Here is a 21,764-nt window from a genome sequence, read left to right as displayed (position 1 = left end):
TACGGAACAAAACTCGTAGGTATTTCTGTGGGAGACAGATTTATCTATTCTTGTAGACTTTTCTGTGTGATACAGATTTTTTTATTAAAGTCTTCGACTTTGGGTCGTAGCAACTCTTAGTTGTGGGTGAGATCTGCTAAGGGAATCAAGTTCATAGTATCCTACTCGGATCAGAGACGTAAGGAGCGCAATTGTACCTTGGATCAGTGTGAGATTGATTGGGGCTCAACTACAGTCCAGACCGAAGTTAGTTTGTAGTAGACTAGTGTCTGTAGCTGCTTAATACAGTGTGTGTTCAATCTGGACTAGGTCCCGGGGTTTTCTGCATTTTCAGTTTCCTCGTTAACCAAACTTCTGGTGTCTGTGTTATTTCTTTTCTGCATTATACTTTGTTATATAATTGAAATATCACAGGTTGTGCATTGAATCGATCAATTGGTAAATCCAACCTTTGGTTGTTGATTGAAATTGATTGATCCTTGAACATTGGTCTTTGGTGGCGTTCAAGTTATTTCTCTTGTATTCAATCAGGCTCGCAGATTTCTATTTGTTTGAGTAAGGATTGAATCGAGAAATTGAGATATAACTCATTGATATACTTTTTATTAAGATTGAGTCTAACTATCTAGTTAATTCTCTTAAAAGTATATTGGAGTTAGTCTATACAGATTGTTAAGCGAAATATTGGGTGAGGTTATTGTAACCCCACTTTTTCAATTGGTATCATAGCATGAAAACACGTTTAAAGACCTCATAAGTTTGTGTTTGTAGCGATCTAAATCTATGGAAGGAAGTAATATCTCTGATAAACGCATCACCAGAAACAAAGGTCCTATTTCGACAATGTCTATTAAAGAGAAAGATTCGTAAATCTCAAATATAGACGAACCTAGTGTTCTGACGAGACAGACAGACACTGACATGTGTTATCCCGATTACCCTTCAAAATAATGTCAATGTTCTTCTTGGTATAGTAAGAGACTGTGACTCTAAAGAAAATGCCGAAGTTCAGTCTTCACGTATCTTACTTGAGGCGAGCCTCAAAAAGGATGGTTTGGAAATTGAACATCACTTGAGTAAACTCTCAATTCAAGGATGTTCCAAAAAGTCCTATATACCATTTACTTCTATCATAACTGAAGGAGTTCCAGTTCCAGAAGTAAAACTAGAATCCGACCCTTCCTATTGGAAAAAATGTACTTATAGCCTCCTCTAATCAAGGATGTTTCACATCACATGGAAGGAAGAAATCTCTCAACAACGGTGTTAAGACTGTCCTGTCTAATCACTCAGGTGATCAGAAAGTGCGTCTCTTTTGTAAATGGGGTTTGTGAACAAAAGAGGACTTCTAGGTTGAGTGACAATTCTACTATTCGTCTTCAACACACCTTAGATTTGATTCACAAAGGTGTAACTGACATTCGTATGTCTAAAACAATTGGTTTTAGTACTCACCCTGTGTACCCCACTAGGAAAGTCAGTTCAATGTATCCTTCAAATGTTCAAATGCGAAACATCCTTCCTAAACCACTTCACTGAAGAAGAACTCATGGATATTCTTCAATTAAGAAGGGATATTATGTTGTTGAAGATGTTAAAAAGATACCAGAAGAAGGAAGCAATAGAGAGATAGAAACCAACCTAAAAAGGATAATTGAAGGATATAAATAAATTATCATCTGGCTGTCAATTCCCGCTAGACAAAATCCTTTAGAGCGTCCACAATGGACGAGCAAAAGATGGAGTAAAACTATATTTGGTCAAAAAATCAATCGAAGTAGAGTGGAGAAAAACTATATATGGTGGAGCGGAGATTAAGAGTTCGCCTGAAGTGGGGCGATGGTATAATAACCGTTTGGAGTGGGACAAAGATTAAATATGCGCACGATGATGGAGGGAACATATAAAGTACTCCCATTTAATATTAACCAATATATTAAGTGACATGCGGTTATGGCACATGTAGTGAATCATCACCAAGCGAACTTATAAAGTTCTCCTCACTTCAACGGACATTTAATATCCGCTTGACCAAATTTTAATCGTTCCCCTTATTCTCCACCACTGAGCAAACCAATTTGTTTTTTTGGTTTATAGTTTGGTTTTAGTCTTTAGTTTACTCGTATGATTGTGGACGCTCTTAGGTAAGAATTCATTCTTTGCATCGTATTTTGATGATAGAAAGTTTTATGATAACTTTTCATATCATAATAGGTTTCCTCAAAAGTTCAGGAGTAAGAGGTTTAACTGGAAACAACGTTCATTTGATGAGCTCAAGGCTCATACTTGTGCTAATTAATCACAAGGTTGAAATCTCACTCACAAAAATCCTGGTTGAGTGAGAAATGATCAGGTATACTTGATATCAAAATGTTTTCTGATTATCTAGCTTTTTCTTATCAGTCTTAGGTGGTTTATCAGTCACAAACACTTCTGCATGGGTATTTTTGTCTATTTTTTTTATATGTCAAAATTGTTATGCTTATGCTCTAAATTTTTCTCTTATGAGAACATAAAATTTATGAGAGCTAATATGTGTGAATTTATTCACTTAGCAAAATAAAGTGGTGCAAACAAACCTCGTGCTTCGCTTCTCTGGTTCTAGGGTGCTTTGTCCCTTCTTTGAATCGTACTTGTTTTTGTACGGGTTTTTGTGCCACTCATCACAAACCAACTTAGAAAACCCTAAGTCTTTCAAAATCGTTTATATACCTTTTTTATTGAGTTGAAGATATCTCACTTTAGGTATTCCATTATCAAAAATGACTTCTTCTTCTTGCTCTTGGGATATTACAGAAGATTTTGTTGATAATGTTATATATTTCGAATTCGATGTAAAGAAGGGAACCTTTGTAGAAGTTGAGGACTCTTTTTCTCAGTCTCCTGATAACTACTCAGATATTGAGGACGATAAAGAGATTTCCAATGAATTGGTTCTTGATTTTCTTAAAAACTTTGAGGAAGCAAAACTGCAACTCGTTAATACTATGAAGTGTCTTGATATGTTAAGAACTGATTTGAAAAAGGTAATTCTGACCTTGTTATCATGAAGACACATGATAAAGAACTTCTTAATGAGGATATCTTCTATGAAGAAACAGTGAATGATGTCAATCACAAGATCAAAGATCTCAATGCTCGTGAGGATTCCGAAACATCTATTTGACTACAGTTCGAGTTCGGTTTTGGTGGTTTATGAGTCTTTCTTTGTTTTTCTGGCTTGTTGATTTTCTTTTATGTTTAGGAAACTTCTTATGAGAATTTTATTCTTGTGTTTTTAAGAAGGATAACTAGGGTTTGGAATAGCCATTATTGTGATTACACATATCTATGTCCAATGATTTTCATCTTCAATGTTTTTAGATTTATTTGTTTAAATTCTAAAGTTTATTTGGAAGATGATTTTGCAGTATTAATCTTTATATTGCAACTTTTTATGGGATATGTGTGTTTACGTCCGTGAACTATGAGTGTCCCATACGTGTTCAAAAGTTAAGTCTTTCATATGTCGATATGCATATATTGATAAAAGATTGAATGAACTTTTGACAAACAAAAGTTAAGCCTTTTATGTCATTATGCAAATATTGATGATAGAAAGGATGAACTTTTGTTTACAAATATTAAGTCTATTATATGTCATTGTGAAAATGATGATGAGAAGTGGAATGAATCTTTGTTTATTCCGCAGTATTGATCTTCCCTGATCCATAATTTTTATGTAAATACTGTGCGGCTCCGTAAGTTCTCTTATGTGAGCATTTCCGATTAAATTAATCATGGGTTCGCTTGTGGTTAATTTAATTGAGATTTTTGGATACAAATTCATATTCTTATGTGATTTGTTAATGTCCAAAGAAATCCTTCGTTTCTTGTGAAAGTAAGGTCGCCCTTGTTATTCTTTCGGGAATGACATTTTATGGGGGAGAGTTCTTAATTGAACTTGTGCTTAATTGCCAAATCTTTGTGGGGAGTGAGGTTGTGGAATATTATAGGGGTTATCTTGTATCTTTATAAACTCCTTGATGAATGCATTTAGTTTCGACTATATGATTACATCTAAAAAGTTGATATGTACTTTCTTTTGGTCATGAAATGTCTCTATGGAAATTTCATTAGGATCTCACTAGTTGTCGTACCTTTCCCAATTTTTTTTACAAAAAGGGGGAGAATTAATGTGTAGTTCACACTACAAATACATATGGTTTCCGGATCATTATGTAAGGGGGAGTGGTTTTCATGAGAGATGAAGTATTGACTAAGGGGGAATGATACATATCACCATAGTATTGTTGTCTATGTAGGATTCAAATATCGCACAACAGTAAGAGTTTGCGAAATTATAGAGAGAGTTTGCGAGAATGTAGCAGAGCCTGCGAAATTGTAATGAGAGCCTGAGAGAACGTAGCACGGGATCCGAAAATGGGGGAATATTAGTTGTACTCCACTACACATGAGCTGTCACCCACTATGTAAAATACCTATATAAAGAGAAAGGCAAGAGGGAGAAAGGAGATAGATAATCATAAAGAGAGACACACTTTAGGAGAGGATACATTCTTTAGAGAGAGAAAGTATAATTGGTTGTATTATTATTATCTCCTTCTTCTTCCTCCTTCAAGGACCTAAAGCTCCAAATACTCATTAATGGAGTCTCCATGTAATCAAGATGTAACTAAAAATAATCATAGTAAAACCTAACCCCGTGAATGTAGATCAAATTGATCGAACCACGTAAACCTTGTGTCTCTTTACAATTTTAGCATTCTTATCATCATTTTTATGTTTAGATCTACAAATTATTACAAGGTGTGTGTTGTAGGATTTCCTGCAACTACATTTCGGCGCTAGAAACAGGGAACGAGTAAAGGATTTATCCTTCCTGTAACTTGTTGATTCAAGAAATTTTCATGAAGATTATCTACTGTCATATTTTTCTAAATCTACAAAATTTAAGTTCAAAAATGGAAATTTTATGGAAGAAATCACACTTTCAGGGAGTAAACATCATCAACAATTCAAAGAAATGAAAAGAGTGAAAGAAAAAAATTAGTTGTTGTGGTGAAATTTAAGGAAAAAATGGAAGTTTCAGTGGAAGATTTTCATGTTCAGGAGAAGAAGGAAAATATGAAAGAAGTTAAGGAAGGACGAAGAATAAATAAGAGGCAGATGCTGCAATTTCTATCACAAACAGAAATTCGCACAGATGGTCTGAGCTGGAGCGAGTAAGCGATAGGTCACGGGTTCGAATTTCGCAGAGACACATATTTTTCATTTTCTTCTCATTTGCATGGGATAATAAAAGAATAAGAGAAAAACATTGTGCGTTTATTTCGCAAAGAGATTCTTGAACAGTTGGTCAAGAGAACAATATGTACCTTTGTGGTCGCAAGTGAGCATAGTTTTCTTCTTTTTACAGATAGCGAAAAATGAATAATTTCGCAATATTGTTTCATTAGTTCGCAAACAAGAGGTAGCACAGTTGGTCAAGCTTCGCTAGAGTGAGTTGTAAGACTTGAGTTCGAATCCCTCATCAAGCTTAATTTTTCGCACATTTTTGAAATCCTAAAGGCGAAGAAATAGAATAAAGTACAACATTGTGTGTTTCTTTCGCAAGCAATAAGTAGCGCAGATGGTCAGAGAAGGAGTATGCAAACTAGAGGACATGGATTCGATTCTCCCTGCGACCAAATAATTTTTGCTTCGCAAATATTCATTTCGCAGAGTTGATATTTGATTACTTCGCACAGTCTTTGATTATTTCGCAAGAGAGGGTTAACACAGTTGGTCAGGAGGCTTGAATGCAAGCAGCAGGTCACGGGATCAATTCTTGCTTCTCGCATGTTTATTTTTATTATGCGAAATTTATACAGAATTGCCTCTTACACAGTTGGAATTTGATTATTTCGCAAAAGAGGCTTAGCACAGTTGGTATGGTGCGAGAAAATCCAAGAAGCAGATCAAGGGTTCAAGTCTCACTTCTTTTTGCTGCACGAAATTCATACATTTTAAGGCATTTATTCACTTCTCTGACAACAATAGTGACTCACATGAAAGATAAGTACCACTTCCTTGAACATTTTACTTTATACTAAGAACGAATAAAAAGATTTTTGATTTGATTTACAAAAAGCGATTCAATCGCACGATTACAAAGATTTCAAGATCTCAAAGATTATAAAGATTTCTAAGATTTCAAGATTACAAAGATTTCAAAATTACAAAGATTGCGAGATTTCAAAATCACAGAAAACTGAGAAAATTCAATTTCTATGTTTCTCTAGAATATTTCTTTTGCAGAGAATAAAAATATTTTTGATTTGATTTACAAAATGCGAAACAATCGCAGAATTACAAAGATTTCACAATTACAAAGATTTCAGAATTATAATGTATTAGAATTTCTCTTGAATATTTACTTTGCTTCAAATGATATTATATTATGACAATGAAAGAGTGGATGAAAGAAATGAAAGAATAAAAGAACAAAGAAACGCGAAAATTTCGCAAGAGACAATCTAAGATCCATAAAAATCTAAGATTAGAATGGGGCGAACCTTTATGGCGTACACCCTAGTTCGCGAATAAAATTTCGCAAGAGGAAAATGTAAGACCTAAAGTACGTCATATAAGGGGGTACCTGTTGCATGGCTCAGGGAAAGGTTACACCTCCCTCGGAACCTGAGTCATGGAGATTTAGGGTCAATAAAGCCCATCCGGAAGAGGCACCTTGGATTCTCAGCTTAAGCATATGACTTAGGTTGGGCTACTAAGGTAATAAGGACTCTCCCAAGGACTGCAGAATCTGATCAAGGCGCCGAGGTACACGGTTGAGTCAAGAGTGCCAGGGGCGTTTGAAGCGTCTTTTCCATTCTTGACAAGTCTTGGCTTATACTGCACTCGGCCCGAAGAAAACCCCACTTAGGGTGTAGTCTCGTAACCATAAGCCATATAGGAAAAAGGGATAAGAGGCTACGAAAACAACTGGTTGTTGTTAAGACCGGATGGGAGGATCTAACCTTGTATGGTAGTAGTACGCCTCCTTGAAGGGGCAACCAGGGGGGAGATAAGGGCGGCACCCTCCATTAGGGAGCTGATAAGTGTCTTAAGACGCAAATGTCATGAGGCTTTTTACTCGCAAGGGTATTAAAGCTTGTCATATTTGTGCAACAATCCTGAAGAGGAAATAATACTAGAGAAAAAGATAAGACGAGATCAATGGGTCATTACATGAAAGTGTAAAGACGTCCTGCGATTTCGTCGCAAGACGGCAATGTCATGGGGATTTATTTTCGCAAGAATATTTAGGCCTGTCATATTGCCGCAACAATCCTGAAGAGGCAATAATACAAAAGAAAAAGTTAAGGAAAAATCAATGGGTTTTTGCATGAAAGTGCAAAGACGTCCTGCGATTTTATCGCAATGACAAGAGGTGGCAAAATAAGACCTTTAACTAGGAAGGCTAAATAAGACCACATAAGAAAATTAGTAATCAAATAAGCTTGCGAATATGTATATGGAAATGAAACTGAGGCAGTGACAATGCCGAAGACTTGATATTATGATCATACTGTTATGAGATACTAATAGTGCAGGAAAGAGGAATGATGAAACACAAGTAAGAACTTATGAGGAACAATAACTACACGAAGAGGAATGCATACGCTAAAGAAAAAGCCAGAGAAATGGAGAATGGAGGCAATTTAAAGCTACATCAATTTTAGCATGCAAAATGAGCTATGTAACACAAACATTAGCTCTACATTGAAATATATAAGCATTCTCATCATACAAGCATCATACTCGCATCATAAAAGCATTGCATAAGCATTTCATGGCATAAACATCGCATACACATTTCATAACATAATCATCACATAAGCATTATATTCGCACAAGTATTTTACAAAACTTTACAGAATAATATCGCAGAATGTCGCAGGATTATTCAGAATTTCGCAGGATTATTCAGAATTTCGCAAGATTATTCAGAATTTCGCAGAATGTGTCAGAATTTCGTAGGATTATTCAGAATGTGTCAGAATTTCGCAGAATGTGTCAGAATTTTGCAGAATGTGATTATTTCGCAGAATATGATTATTCCGAACGATATGATCATTTCGCTCAATTATTTCGCACAATTATAAGCAACTTGAAGAGATTATACTATCGCATGAACACAAAACATGAGACAGAGGCAAGATAAGAATGAGGAAACAATTCGCACATTCAACATTTTCTCAAAAATTCTACCCTCATAGATAAAGAACAGAGGCAACTATGGATACCAAGAAAACATTCTATGTTCTTTATCTCCTCGGAAAGAATCATTTCCAAAGTGGACGTTCACTAATGAACAACAAGAATCCTCACAAAAAATGGAATAATAATTTCGCACGAATAGAGGAAATACTTATTATTCTCATTCAAGGAAAGATACTTCTTATATTTCGAGGATTGAGTACTTCTTATACTTCTTCAAGGATACTTCATACTTCGCATACTTCAAGGGTTGATACTTCTTATTTACTTCGCAACGCTTCGGAACTTCACAAAAGAATAAATGCAAGTACGTACTTTTCAAGTCCAATATTCTTTCTCTCGTTCCTCCAACAACTACAACAAAACGGATTTTTCCTTAAAGATCGCTCTTCAAGCAATATTCAAGGAAAAAGAGGCAAGATGTAGGATCCAAATATCGCACAACAGTAAGAGTTTGCGAAATTATAGAGAGAGTTTGCGAGAATGTAGCAGAGCCTGCGAAATTGTAATGAGATCCTGAGAGAACGTAGCACGGGATCCGAAAATGGGGGAATATGAGTTGTACTCCACTACACATGAACTGTCACCCACTATGTAAAATACCTATATAAAGAGAAAGGCAAGAGAGAGAAAGGATATAGATAATCAGAAAGAGAGACAGACTTTAGGAGAGGATACATTCTGTAGAGAGAGAAAGTATAATTGGTTGTATTATTATTATCTCCTTCTTCTTCCTCCATCAAGAACCTAGAGCTCCAAATACTCATTAATGGAGTCTCTATGTAATCAAGATGTAATTACAAATAATCATAGTAAGACCTAACCTCGTGGATGTAGATCAAATTGATCGAACCACGTAAACCTTGTGTCTCTTTACAATTTTAGCATTCTTATCATCATTTTATGTTTAGATCTACAAATTATTACAAGGTGTGTGTTGTAGGATTTCGTGGATGTAGATCAACTATTTCGAGCCGAGTTTATGTCGCTTATCTATTTCTCGAAATATGTATTGGTAAGCTTTCTCTTTGGCCAAGTTCATCTTTACCCGTGACGAAAGTCATGATGGTTATTTCAATTACTTGAAAATCGCTTTGATGAAAAATAGTTTGTGAATAGCAACTATATAACATCCTCTAAGAATGTTTCAATAATTGAAATGAGAGTTTAGAATATATAACCATGCTTGGATATAAACATTGTATGTGTATTCATACTTGTGTAAGTCCAAAATCCTTGAACCAAAGTATGCGTACTTTGCTTGTTCAGGATGACCGGAGCTATGTCCGTGTACCTGTACGCGTACTGTCGGAAGTTCACATCCCGTGAATTTCTGCTGGAGATTGTGAACTAAAAACAAGATCAGTCCGGGTACTTAAGTATGCGTTGATTAAATTATTTTTTTTTTGAGGTTGTAGTAAATAGGATTCGTTTCAGACTTGTGAAGGAAGTGGAATTTTTAGATTTAATAAAAATATATATACAAAAATATTAACAATGGGTGAGAGGTACTGGGACTAAGGATTTGGCTGAATTCACTACACAAGGTTCATTCATATATTCTTTGACAAATAAAACTCAATAAAGTTAACATAGACTCTGATTTTGCCAAGATAGATTCTTAAAACATTGATTGTAAGTCCTAAGCATGATGTATCAAAACAAATAAGCTAAGCATACATCATCAAATTAAATAACAACCAATTAATTCAAATCATATTTCAATTTTAGATTAATGCAAAAGTCATAAAAAAGAATAAAATAAATTACCCCAAGGATGAAATTCAGCCTCCTCCGTCATCCCAGTGTTGGGTTTTAGCTCCTCATAATGAAAACACGCTCAAAATATATTTTTATAGCTCAAATGGTGTTTACAATGGCGAGAAAAGGAGAAAATGGTGTAAAACTGTAATCTGCGATGCACAAAAAGCGTCACAGAATATACGATAAAACATAAGTGCTGCTAATGTTTAGACTGCACTGCGACCCACGGCTGTGCGTCTTAGACACTGTTGATAAACCACTGTCCTTGCGAGTCTGTTCTTCGTGTTCTTGGTGTTTTTCATCAGCAGCAGAAGCAGAAACAGAGTTTCATCAACTCTTGATTTCTGCTTCTCTGGACCTTCTCTCGACCCCAAACTCTCGACACCCTTTCTACTCAACCCCAGCAACCTATTTATAGCCAACAGACCCATCGAATCTCGCTCATTCACTCCATATAATTCTCTTTAACTCGGCAGCAAAGAAAATATTTCTGGGAATATTTTCTTTCCTGTTTCATCTTCTCACGCGTTTTCAAGCCTCTAAATTACCATATTTAACTCCTTCACGCTCCAACAGGCTGTGAGGGTCTTCCATGCACGCACAAAACACGTTGAATCTTCTCCAAATCACGTGAAACCCGTGATGTACACGAACTGCCCTGTTTTCAACCCGTGAATTGTTTAGCTGATTTTAGACAATTCTGGTCGAACCAAACACCCACAGTGTGTTTAATATGCCATATCACAACTATCTACCAAAAATCAGCCATTGAATCTCCCTAGAACACGTTCAACAATTCGATCAAAAATATGTAGAAGTGTTCTCCATTTTCCCGCCAAAAAAAAAATTCAAATGGAGAAGATGACCTCCCCCTAATCCTGTACTGGGGTGCGAATAGAAGATGCCTTTTGGGTGACCTGGGGTTCCCCTTAGTAATTGAGGTGCCCCTTATCCAACGGTGAGGGTCCGAAAAACACGTGTCCTCCGGGGCTTTTACCAACTTTTCGAGCCGAATTTTCCAAAAAATGTTTATTTTCCAAAGGTGTCTACAAACACATAAAACACCAAAATTAGTACAAACTCGAGTGCCAACAATATATAGTATTGAGATCAAATTAAACACAAAAATGTGTCTATCAATCACCCCCAAACTTATTATTTGCTAGTCCTCGAGCAAAATTTATTTTTGAAAAGATAAAAAGACTACACTTAGCACGTGCAACAGGCCGTTAAACCGCTAGGTGGCCCTAGCGGCGGAGTGTTGTGTCCGGAGGGTTTACCAGAGGTGTACCCACAAAAGCTTTACTCCTAATTGGTCACAAGTATCCAAAGAGCTATGAGGACATACATATTCTCAACCTATCTCCAAGTAAGTAGAATGCCAGAGAAATTAAAGGTGTCAGCTCTAAAGCTGACTGAAGAAAAGGGGAGACACATCCACACCACTGCTAGATAAAGAGATATCCGCTACACAGCTAGATAAACATTGTAAGATGCGTCCGCTGCTTTACAGCTGGATAAGATTAGGAGAGAGATAAAAATGAGAGGGACATCTGCTACACAGCTGGACTAATTACGTGTGATGAGTTAAACCAGTGCTAGAAAGATTTTGTGCCAGATTGAAAGCAGACTAACAAAGCAACCAAAATGCATCTTCCTTCGACTCTCTCACAGTGCTCAGTAGAAACAACGCCTTCTTCGGTGTTCAATTGTTGATGATAAACTCTCGAACCTCATATAACCTTGACAATTAACTATTCTCTTCGATTTCTTGCTTGACTTATAAATTTCTTCTTCCAATGGCCTTACTGAACAAAAAGAATGTAATGATGTTTCATTTTTTTTTTATTTTTTTTTTTATTTTTTTTTTCATTTTTCATTTTTCATTTTTCATTTTTTTTTTTTTGAAAACAAAAAATTACAAGACAAAAATTTACATGGCCATGAGAGAAGGACTTTCAAAACTTGGATCTTCGCAACTTGTGATGTCTTGGTATCATGGATTCTAACAACTTATATCATTTGCTCTTATAACTTCAACTTTGATTTTTGAATTATTCTCTTCTATTGTTGCTTTTAAACCTAAAACGTCTTCACTTTCTTCATAGATTTTGATGTCCCTCCGCTTGTTAATGATGATAAGTTTCTATTGAGAGAGAGTCGCAATCCAGTAACTAAGACTACATTGTGAGGTTGCTTTGTCTTTCTGGCATTTCTCTGACCTACTTGCCTTTCCATCATGTATGGTTAGGTCCATCACGGTTACCCTCTAAAAGGAACAAGTTCTCTCCCCGGCAGCGGCGCCAAAATGATTAAGATTTTTGATGGGGTTGTAGTAAATAGGATTCGTTTCAGACTTGTGAAGGAAATGGAATTTTTAGATTTAATAAAAAAAATATATATACCAAAAAATATTAACAATGGGCGAGAGGTACTGGGACTAAGGATTTGGCCGAATTCACTACACAGGGTTCATTCATATATTCTTTGACAATTTAAAACTCAATAAAATTAACATGGACTCTGATTTTGCCAAGATAGATTCTCAAAACATCGATTGTAAGTCCTAAGAATGATGTATCAAAACACCTAAGCTAAGCATACATCATCAAATTAAATAACAACCAATTAATTCAAATCATATTTCAATTTTAAATTAATGCAAAAGTCATAAGAAAGAATAAAATAAATTTACCCGTGTATGAAATTCACCCTCCTCCGTCGTCCCAGTGTTGGGTTTAGCTCATCATGATAAAAACACGCTCAAAATATTTATTTATTGCTCAAATGGTGTTTACAATGAAGAGAAGAAGAGAAAATGGTATAAACAGCTAATGTGCGAACCACAGGAAGCGTCACAAAAGAACGATAAAAGAGAAGTGCTATTGTCGCTGTGGTTCTAAGACCCACACCTACGACCCACGCCTGTGAGTCTGTTTCACTGTTGATAAACGACTGTCCCTGCGAGTCTGTTCTTCGTGTTCTTGGTGTTCTTCATCATCAGCAGGAGCAGAAACAGAGTTTCATCAACTCTTGATTTCTCGCTCCTGAGCTCTCCTATCGACCCCAAACTCTCGACACCCCTTCTAAGACACCCAGGGAACCTATTTATAGCCAACAGACCCATCGAATCTCGCTCATTCACTCCATATAATTCTCTTTAACTCGGCAGCAACGAAAATATTTCTGGGAATATTTTCTTTCCTGTTTTATTTTCTCACGCGTTTTCAATCCTCCAAATTACCATATTTAACTCCTTCACGCTCCAACAGGCTGTGAGGGTCTTCCATGCACGCACAAAACACGTTGAATCTTCTCCAAATCACGTGAAACCCGTGATATACACGAACTGCCCTGTTTTCAACCCGTGAATTGGTTAGCTGATTCTAGCCAATTCTGGTCGAACCAAACGCCCACAGTGTGTTTAATAGGCCATATCACAACTATCTACCAAAAATCATCCATTGAATCTCCCTAGAACACGTTCAACAATTCGATCAAAAATCTGCAGAAGTGTTCTCCATTTTCCCGCCAAAAACAAAATTCAAATGGAGAAGATGACCTCCCCCTAATCCTGTACTGGGGTGCGAATAGCATATGCCTTTTGGGGTGACCTGGGGTGATCCTTAGCAATTGAGGTGCCCCTTATCCAACGGTGAGAGTCCGAATAACATGTGTCCTCCGGGGCTTTTACCAACTTTTCAAGCCGAATTTTCCAAAGGTGCCTACAAACACATAAAACACCAAAATTAGTACAAACTCGAGTGCCAACAATATATAGTATTGAGATCAAATTAAACACAAAAATGTGTCTATCAAATACCCCCAAACTTATTATTTGCTAGTCCTCGAGCAAAATTTATTTTTGAAAAGTGACCGAGTTAATCTCGGGTGGGTTTATCAGAGGTGTACCCACAAAAAACCATTTACTCCAAAACCTAGATATCTACGCAGAACCTTGGAATGCATTAAAGAATCTCCTTGGTTGGCATACAAACATTGACTATAAGAGGAAGTACCCTGATGCGAAATTCCAAAATTCATATATAAGTGACACAACTCTACTCAGATAGTTTCACTATGGACATCATATCCGGAGTCAAAACTAATCACATAGATAGATAATGAGAAGGAAATAGAAAAACATAGATGGTTTTGATGTTTACTACGTGAACGGTGTTTCCCATATCTTTCTGAAGGTCACTACTAGGATGAACCTATCCTAATGGACTGAGATACCGGTCTGACTAATATCAGCACACTGGCATATACAAGGGAACCAGTGATTGACTACATAGAACAATTTTTATTTTTTTTGATTAACGGCATGAATAGATCTTTTGGATCCAAGCGCATGCTTCTTGTCAACAGATTACATGATAGTTCCCACGGGTCCTGCATTCCACGCTTGCTTAGGCGACGGAGACAGGGAGAACACACACATATTGCTATCCAAGTGTTAATGTTTATTCCGATTGGTCTAATTGGTATGGTCTTCTTTTTTTTTTTTTTTTTTTTTTTTTTTTGGTATCTCAATCACTCTATTCCACCCTAGCAGTGGTAACAACTTGAATCGTGGGCCCCACCTACTCTCTTAGGAAAACATAGTTTAAAAACAAAACAAAATAAGAATAAAAGTGAAAAGGACTCAACAAGATATGGTGAAACTATCATGTTATTACTAACACCTGAGCTCTGTGCTTTTATGAATAGACTCTTTCGATGTTTCCATCTAATCAGATTGGTTCCTCAACTCCTATAACCAAGATGTTCCCATCCACTTAGATTGGTTAGTGCCAACCTTAATAAGCATAAATTTCTAGGCTCTGGAGTTTATTTATTTATTCTGCAACTGAAAAGTTTCTCCCATAACCATTTTCTCTTATAACTTCAACTTTGATTTTTGAATTATTCTCTTCTATTGTTGCTTCTAAACCTAAACGTCTTCACTTTCTTCATATATTTTGATGTCCCTCTGCTTGTTGATGATGATAAGTTTCTACTGAGAGAGAGTCGCAATCCAGTAACTAAGACTACATTGTGAGGTTGCTTTGTCTTTCTGGCATTTCCCTGACCTACTTGCCTTTCCATCATGTATGGTTAGGTCCATAACGGTTACCCTCTAAAAGGAACAAGTTCTCTCCTGAATTTCAAGGATCTCAATGTCTTTTTCTCTAATGTCTCAATAAGTTGTTATCTCTAGCATTCCAAGTTCTATCTTTTCGGTGAGAAACAGTATGTAAACTTAGCTAACCGGATACCATGTGACGCTAGAAGTTTCAAAAGTGCAACTAAAAAGTTTCTCCCATACCCCCAAACTTAAATCTAACATTGTCCTCAATGTTCTAAAGATCAAATTAAAAGCATATGAACAAGGAGAAACTGTTACCATTTGAAGCAAAAGAGTTAAGGAAAGATATTACCGTGATACATGAGATTGGGTTACCTCCCAAGAAGTGCTAAGTTTAAAGTCTTCAGCCAGACATCAGAAGGAATTAGTCACCTCATAGAATCAAAAAGTAACAGCCGAAATAACTGTGGGTCTTCAAAACTAAATAGAGCTGACCAAAAGAAACTGTAATGAACCAAGAAAGTGAACAAGAATAGCATGCCCTTACTTAGTTTCCTGATTAAGAAATTTATATCTAATTGTGGTTCAGGTTCAGGTTCTATCAAAGGGTCTAAATAGAAATTTTCATTGGTTGCGTTTCTTCATAGGTGGGATCCGAATCATTAGGTCCTAAAGTATGGAAAAACTCAAATATGATCTTAGAAGCGCACAATAATAACCTAAATAACCGAGGATCCTCTAAGTCAATAATATTTGACTTACATAATTGACCACAATGAGAGTAGTGGTCATTCTTAAGCAAATGTGTCGATTCTAATTTCCTAAAGCATTTAGGTTTAGTCTCACAACTTAATATTCGACACATTTGGAATATAAACGTTCCTACATTTGCAAGAAAACTATTTGGTGGGAAAACAAAGTCAATCTGGGGATCATAGCCTTGGAAAACCATATCATCCGGAGGATGGGTTTCTAACGACTGAACTTCTTCCTGGACAGCATTAGGTTCGGGAAAACGAGTATGAAGGTAATCTTGTAAAATTGTCGAGGCAGAGATATCAAGTCCTAAGTGAAGGGACTTTCTGAGAGTTAAAGGTAAGGCACTAGGAAGGTGATAATCACCCCCAAACTTAGAGTTTTCAGTGTCTCTAGATAGACTAGTTACAATCTCCCTAATTTCTGGATCATTAGATTCTTGAAAATGGTCAATTGATTCTTCTAATTTATTATCAGGTAGTGCATCTTTACTCATCTCTACGGGTATATCTTCTTCATCTAATACTATTGTTTCTAAGTCGCTAGACTCTAAAACAACATTTTCGGAATAAACCCGTTCCTCTAAACCACTATCGGCTTCGTAATCAAAAGGAAAAACTACATCGTCTAAAACGGTGGTATCCCTAATCAAATCCTCGTCCTTTTGAATAGGTGAATAATCATAAAAATTATTTGGATTTGAACTAGAAATAATATAATCATTATAAAGCTCAATTGGATTAATAGATTCCTGATCACTAGGCCTACATATTTCAGATTCTTCATTACTACTATCCTCATCATCATAATAGTACAAAGATGATTTAACCTTATCTAAATAAGTAGTGTCTTTTATTCTAGCCTCGTCCTCTAAATTAGGCAAATATTCACTATTGATATCAAGGGTAGAATTAGAAACCCTATTTTGGAAATTTAGATTATTTCGAGCAGCATTAGCCAACTATTCATTTTCTGCCTCTAGACGTGCCTGAATTTCACTGAGCATAACACTTATACGTTTACCACTCTCGTTTATCATCTCAGAATATCGTGTACACTCTTCTTTTGAACTATTCATTGCAACTAAACGTTTATACGTCCTTTCAATCCGTTGTTGGGTCTCTTCTAGAGATGGAACAGGTTCAGAAATATCATAATCAGGACTAGTTTCCAAAAACGAGTAACCAGTACTACATTTTTCTTGCTCGTAAGACCAATTCGCGTGTGGATAGTAATTGGGCTCACCATGGTATGAACCATAACCTTGAAAAGGTTGGCGTTCCCAACTAATATTCCCACCATGGTCATAAAAATGATAATGTACATATTCAAATTCAGATCGATACTCATTGTATTGGCTTCTGTCATACCAGTTCGACATTCTTAATTGCAAGGGAATTCTACACAATCACAAACAAGGCTGACTCGACCAAATCAAACCTACTGATTTCTAGCAAAAAAAAAAAGCATGATGGCTCCACTTAGATTGTTTCTAGACCAACTTCTAATCCTTCGATAGGGAATTCGTTACAATTTAAGCAAACCCCTCTGGAATCAATCCGAATTAAAGTAAGTTGAATCGAGGCGAGGGAATCTTAGTGGATCTTTGATACCCAAAGCCTCACCGGTACAAGGCGGCGCAGTCACGCATTCAACTTACAGAAACCATCAAGAACTTTGAAGTATGCTTAAAAGAGTAACCAATATTTTTCGAAAGATTTTCCTACCAAACTCGTTACCCTATCGGTCTCGTTCTAATCAAATTTTAAGCTTGGGTTCACGTTAGGTTTCGTTTACCTAAGGCGGGCAAGAAGGGAACGGTGATGAAATCCGAACCCTTAACTTATATGGCCAGTTCTTGCCCTTTACTAGGAAATTAAAGCAGTCGGTTCAGTCCTCAACATATAATCACCTTAAGGCAGACAGTAAACCCGCTGACAGGAGATTCGCGGGTGTTTAGAAGTTTACCTCCCGTACCAGACGGGCGAAGAACCGTTTTAGTCGACTCGGGCCACTGACTCCGGTGTCAGTGTGCGAACCCGAGGGGCCGAGACGATATTGTAATCGTCGTCCTTCCCTGCAAACAGTTTATATTTTTTTTATTATTTTTTTTTTATATAACCCTTCTGTAGGGTTTAAAATTAAAATAAATTGTCCAAAGTCCATTCCAATGAAAAGAAATACAAAAAATAATAATAATAATTACAAAAAAAATGGAAAGTCTATTAAAAAAAATAAAAATAAATAAATCTCTCTTTTTTTTTTCTCTTTTTTTTCTTTTTTTTTTTGCTTTGTCTTTTTTCCTTCTCTTCTAGCTTTAAGCTTTGATTCCAAGGTCTTTAGTATCCAACTTCAAACCTGTAATACAAAGACACGACCAAAGAGACGTAAAAAGAACAAATGGAATAATAAAAAATAATAAAAACCTAAGAATTCTACCTAAGCACAAATCCGCGTCGGCGGCGCCAAAATGATTAAATATTTTTTTTGAGGTTGTAGTAAATAGGATTCGCTTCAGACTTGTGAAGGAAATGGAATTTTTAGATTTAATAAAAATATATATACAAAAATATTAACAATGGGTGAGAGGTACTGGGACTAAGGATTTGGCTGAATTCACTACACAAGGTTCATTCATATATTCTTTGACAAATAAAACTCAATAAAATTAACATAGACTCTGATTTTGCCAAGATAGGTTCTTAAAACATTGATTGTAAGTCCTAAGCATGATGTATCAAAACAACTAAGCTAAGCATACATCATCAAATTAAATAACAACCAATTAATTCAAATCATATTTCAATTTTAGATTAATGCAAAACTCATAAAAAAGAATAAAATAAATTACCCCAAGGATGAAATTCAGCCTCCTCCGTCATCCTAGTGTTGGGTTTTAGCTCCTCATAATGAAAACACGCTCAAAGTATATTTTTATAGCTCAAATGGTGTTTACAATGGAGAGAAAAGGAGAAAATGGTGTAAAACTGTAATCTGCGACGCACAAAAAGCGTCACAGTGAACGATAAAACACAAGTGCTGCTGATGTTTATACTGCACTGCGACCCACGGCTCTGCGTCTTAGACACTGTTGATAAACCACTGTCCTTGCGAGTCTGTTCTTCGTGTTCTTGGTGTTCTTCATCAGCAGCAGCAGCAGAAACAGAGTTTCATCAACTCTTGATTTCTGCTTCTATGGACCTTCTCTCGACCCCAAACTCTCGACACCCTTTCTACTCAACCCCAGCAACCTATTTATAGCCAACAGACCCATCGAATCTCGCTCATTCACTCCATATAATTCTCTTTAACTCGGCAGCAAAGAAAATATTTCCGGGAATATTTTCTTTCCTGTTTCATCTTCTCACGCTTTTTCAAGCCTCAAAATTACCATATTTGACTCCTTCACGCTCCAACAGGCTGTGAGGGTCTTCCATGCACGCACAAAACACGTTGAATCTTCTCCAAATCACGTGAAACCCGTGATATACATGAACTGCCCTGTTTTCAGCCCGTGAATTGTTTAGATGATTCTAGCCAATTCTGGTCGAACCAAACGCCCACAGTGTGTTTAATAGGCCATATCACAACTATCTACCAAAAATCAGCCATTGGATCTCCCTAGAACACGTTCAACAATTCGATCAAAAATTTGCAGAAGTGTTATCCATTTTCCCGCAAAAAACAAAATTCAAATGGAGAAGATGACCTCCCCCTAATCCTGTACTGGGGTGCGAATAGAAGATGCCTTTTGGGGTGACCTGGGGTACCCCTTAGTAATTGAGGTGCCCCTTATCCAACAGTGAGAGTCCGGATAACACGTGTCCTCCGGGGCTTTTACCAACTTTTCGAGCCGAATTTTCTAAAAAATGTTTATTTTCCAAAGGTTCCTACAAACACATAAAACACCAAAATTAGTACAAACTCGAGTGCCAATAATATATAGTATTGAGATCAAATTAAACACAAAAATGTGTCTATCATGCGTACCGGTATGCATACTTTAGTGGGTTATTTTCTAAAAACATCTTAGTTCGTGAACTAATACATTTATAAATTAAGGAATGCAATCTTTGCAAACTGTGGTTGTAATGTTCATGAATCGATTCGATTGAATCAAAAATGTTTTTGCTTCGATTGTGTCTTGTATTCTTCTATGAGATCTAAGCAATTGAACAACTCTCTAACTAGTTCTTTTGAGTCATTCGAACTAGTTATGGTGAAGATGAATAAGGTTGATATGAAAGTGCTCATATGGCTAACCACTTGTTAACTACTGTTGAACCAACGACTTGTACACGTTTAGGTACAATTACTCAAACCTAAATGAAGTCACATTTCATGTGTGTATAACAAGCTATGTTCAATCTAACGGTTGAAAGATATTAGCTTGAATCTAATCAAGTTTTCATCTAACGATGAATATTGAATGCTTTGTTACCAAGGTAGCATTGATTGCAAACCCTGATTCGGAGACTATATAAAGGAGAACTATAGCAACTGGGAAACCTAATCACCACACGTCTTGTGTGATACTAGTTGTGTAAGCTAGAGTCGATTCTACTTTAACCTTAGGTTTCTATGGAGACCCTATAGGTTAACGACTTAAATACTTCATCGGGATTGTGAAGCCAGACCCAACTATTTTCTTTATAGTTGCGTGATCTGATCTTGCTTTTTCTATCGCGATTGGGTACAATCGTAGGATTGGCTTGAGATTAATTTCCCCGATAGGCAAGATAGAAAAATAGTCACAAACACCTTCGTCTCATCGTTTGTAATTCCACAATATTTTTTTCGCTAGTCGATTATGATTATTGTGATATTTCTAGGTTTTTCTTCGGGAATATAAGTCCGGTATATCAATTGGTTCTTATTCACCTTGATTTATCAAAAGACGGAACAAAACTCGTAGGTATTTCTATGGGAGACAGATTTATCTATTCATGTAGACTTTTTTGTGTGATACATATTTGTTTATTAAAGTCTTCGACTTTGGGTCGTAGCAACTCTTAGTTATGGATAAGATCAGCTAAGTGAATCAAGTGTGTAGTACCCTACTGGGATCATAGACGTAAGGAGCACAACTGTACCATGGATCCATGTGAGATTGACTGGGGTTCAACTACAGTCCAGACCGAAGTTAGTTTGTAGTAGGCTAGTGTCTGTAGTGGCTTAATACTGTGTGTGTTCAATCTGGACTGGGTCCCGGGGTTTTTCTGCATTTGCGGTTCCTCATTAACAAAACTTCTGGTGTCTGTGTTATTTCTTTTCCGCATTATATTTCGTTATATAATTGAAATATCACATGTTGTGCGTTGAATTGATCAATTGGTAAATCCAACCTTTGGTTGTTGATTGAAATTGATTGATCCTTGAACATTGGTCTTTGGTGGCGTTCAAGTTATTTCTCTTGTATTCAATCAGGCTAGCAGATTTCTATTTGTTTGAGTAAGGATTGAATCGAGAAATTGAAATATACCTCGTTGACATACTTTTTATTAAGATTGAGTCTAACTGTCTTGTTGATTCTCTTAAAAGTATATTGGAGTTAGTCCATACAGATTGCTAAGCGAAATATTGGGTGAGGTTGTTGTACCCCCACTTTTTCATTAACAAAGTTAAATTAATGTTTGTATTACCTAAATAGAGTCCAAATTTGTGCACCCCTTAAAAACCGGGGTGCACATTCCTCCCCTCGCTGTTAGAGGATTTTTTCGGTGGAAAACTACTTTTGGTTTTGTACTTTAATAAAAACTGTTTTCCATATAATACGAATACATTCTCTCTGTTCCTTAATACGAATATATTCCTCCTCCTTCGTAAATCTTGATCACTCCTAAATTTGCATTCTTCATTTTATATATATATATATATATATATATATATATATATATATATATATATATAT

This window comes from Papaver somniferum, unplaced genomic scaffold, assembly GCF_003573695.1.
Source record: "Papaver somniferum cultivar HN1 unplaced genomic scaffold, ASM357369v1 unplaced-scaffold_160, whole genome shotgun sequence".
Classification (NCBI taxonomy): Eukaryota; Viridiplantae; Streptophyta; class Magnoliopsida; order Ranunculales; family Papaveraceae; genus Papaver; species Papaver somniferum.
The sequence above is the reverse complement of the archived record's forward strand: the minus strand, read 5'-3'. Positions refer to the sequence as shown.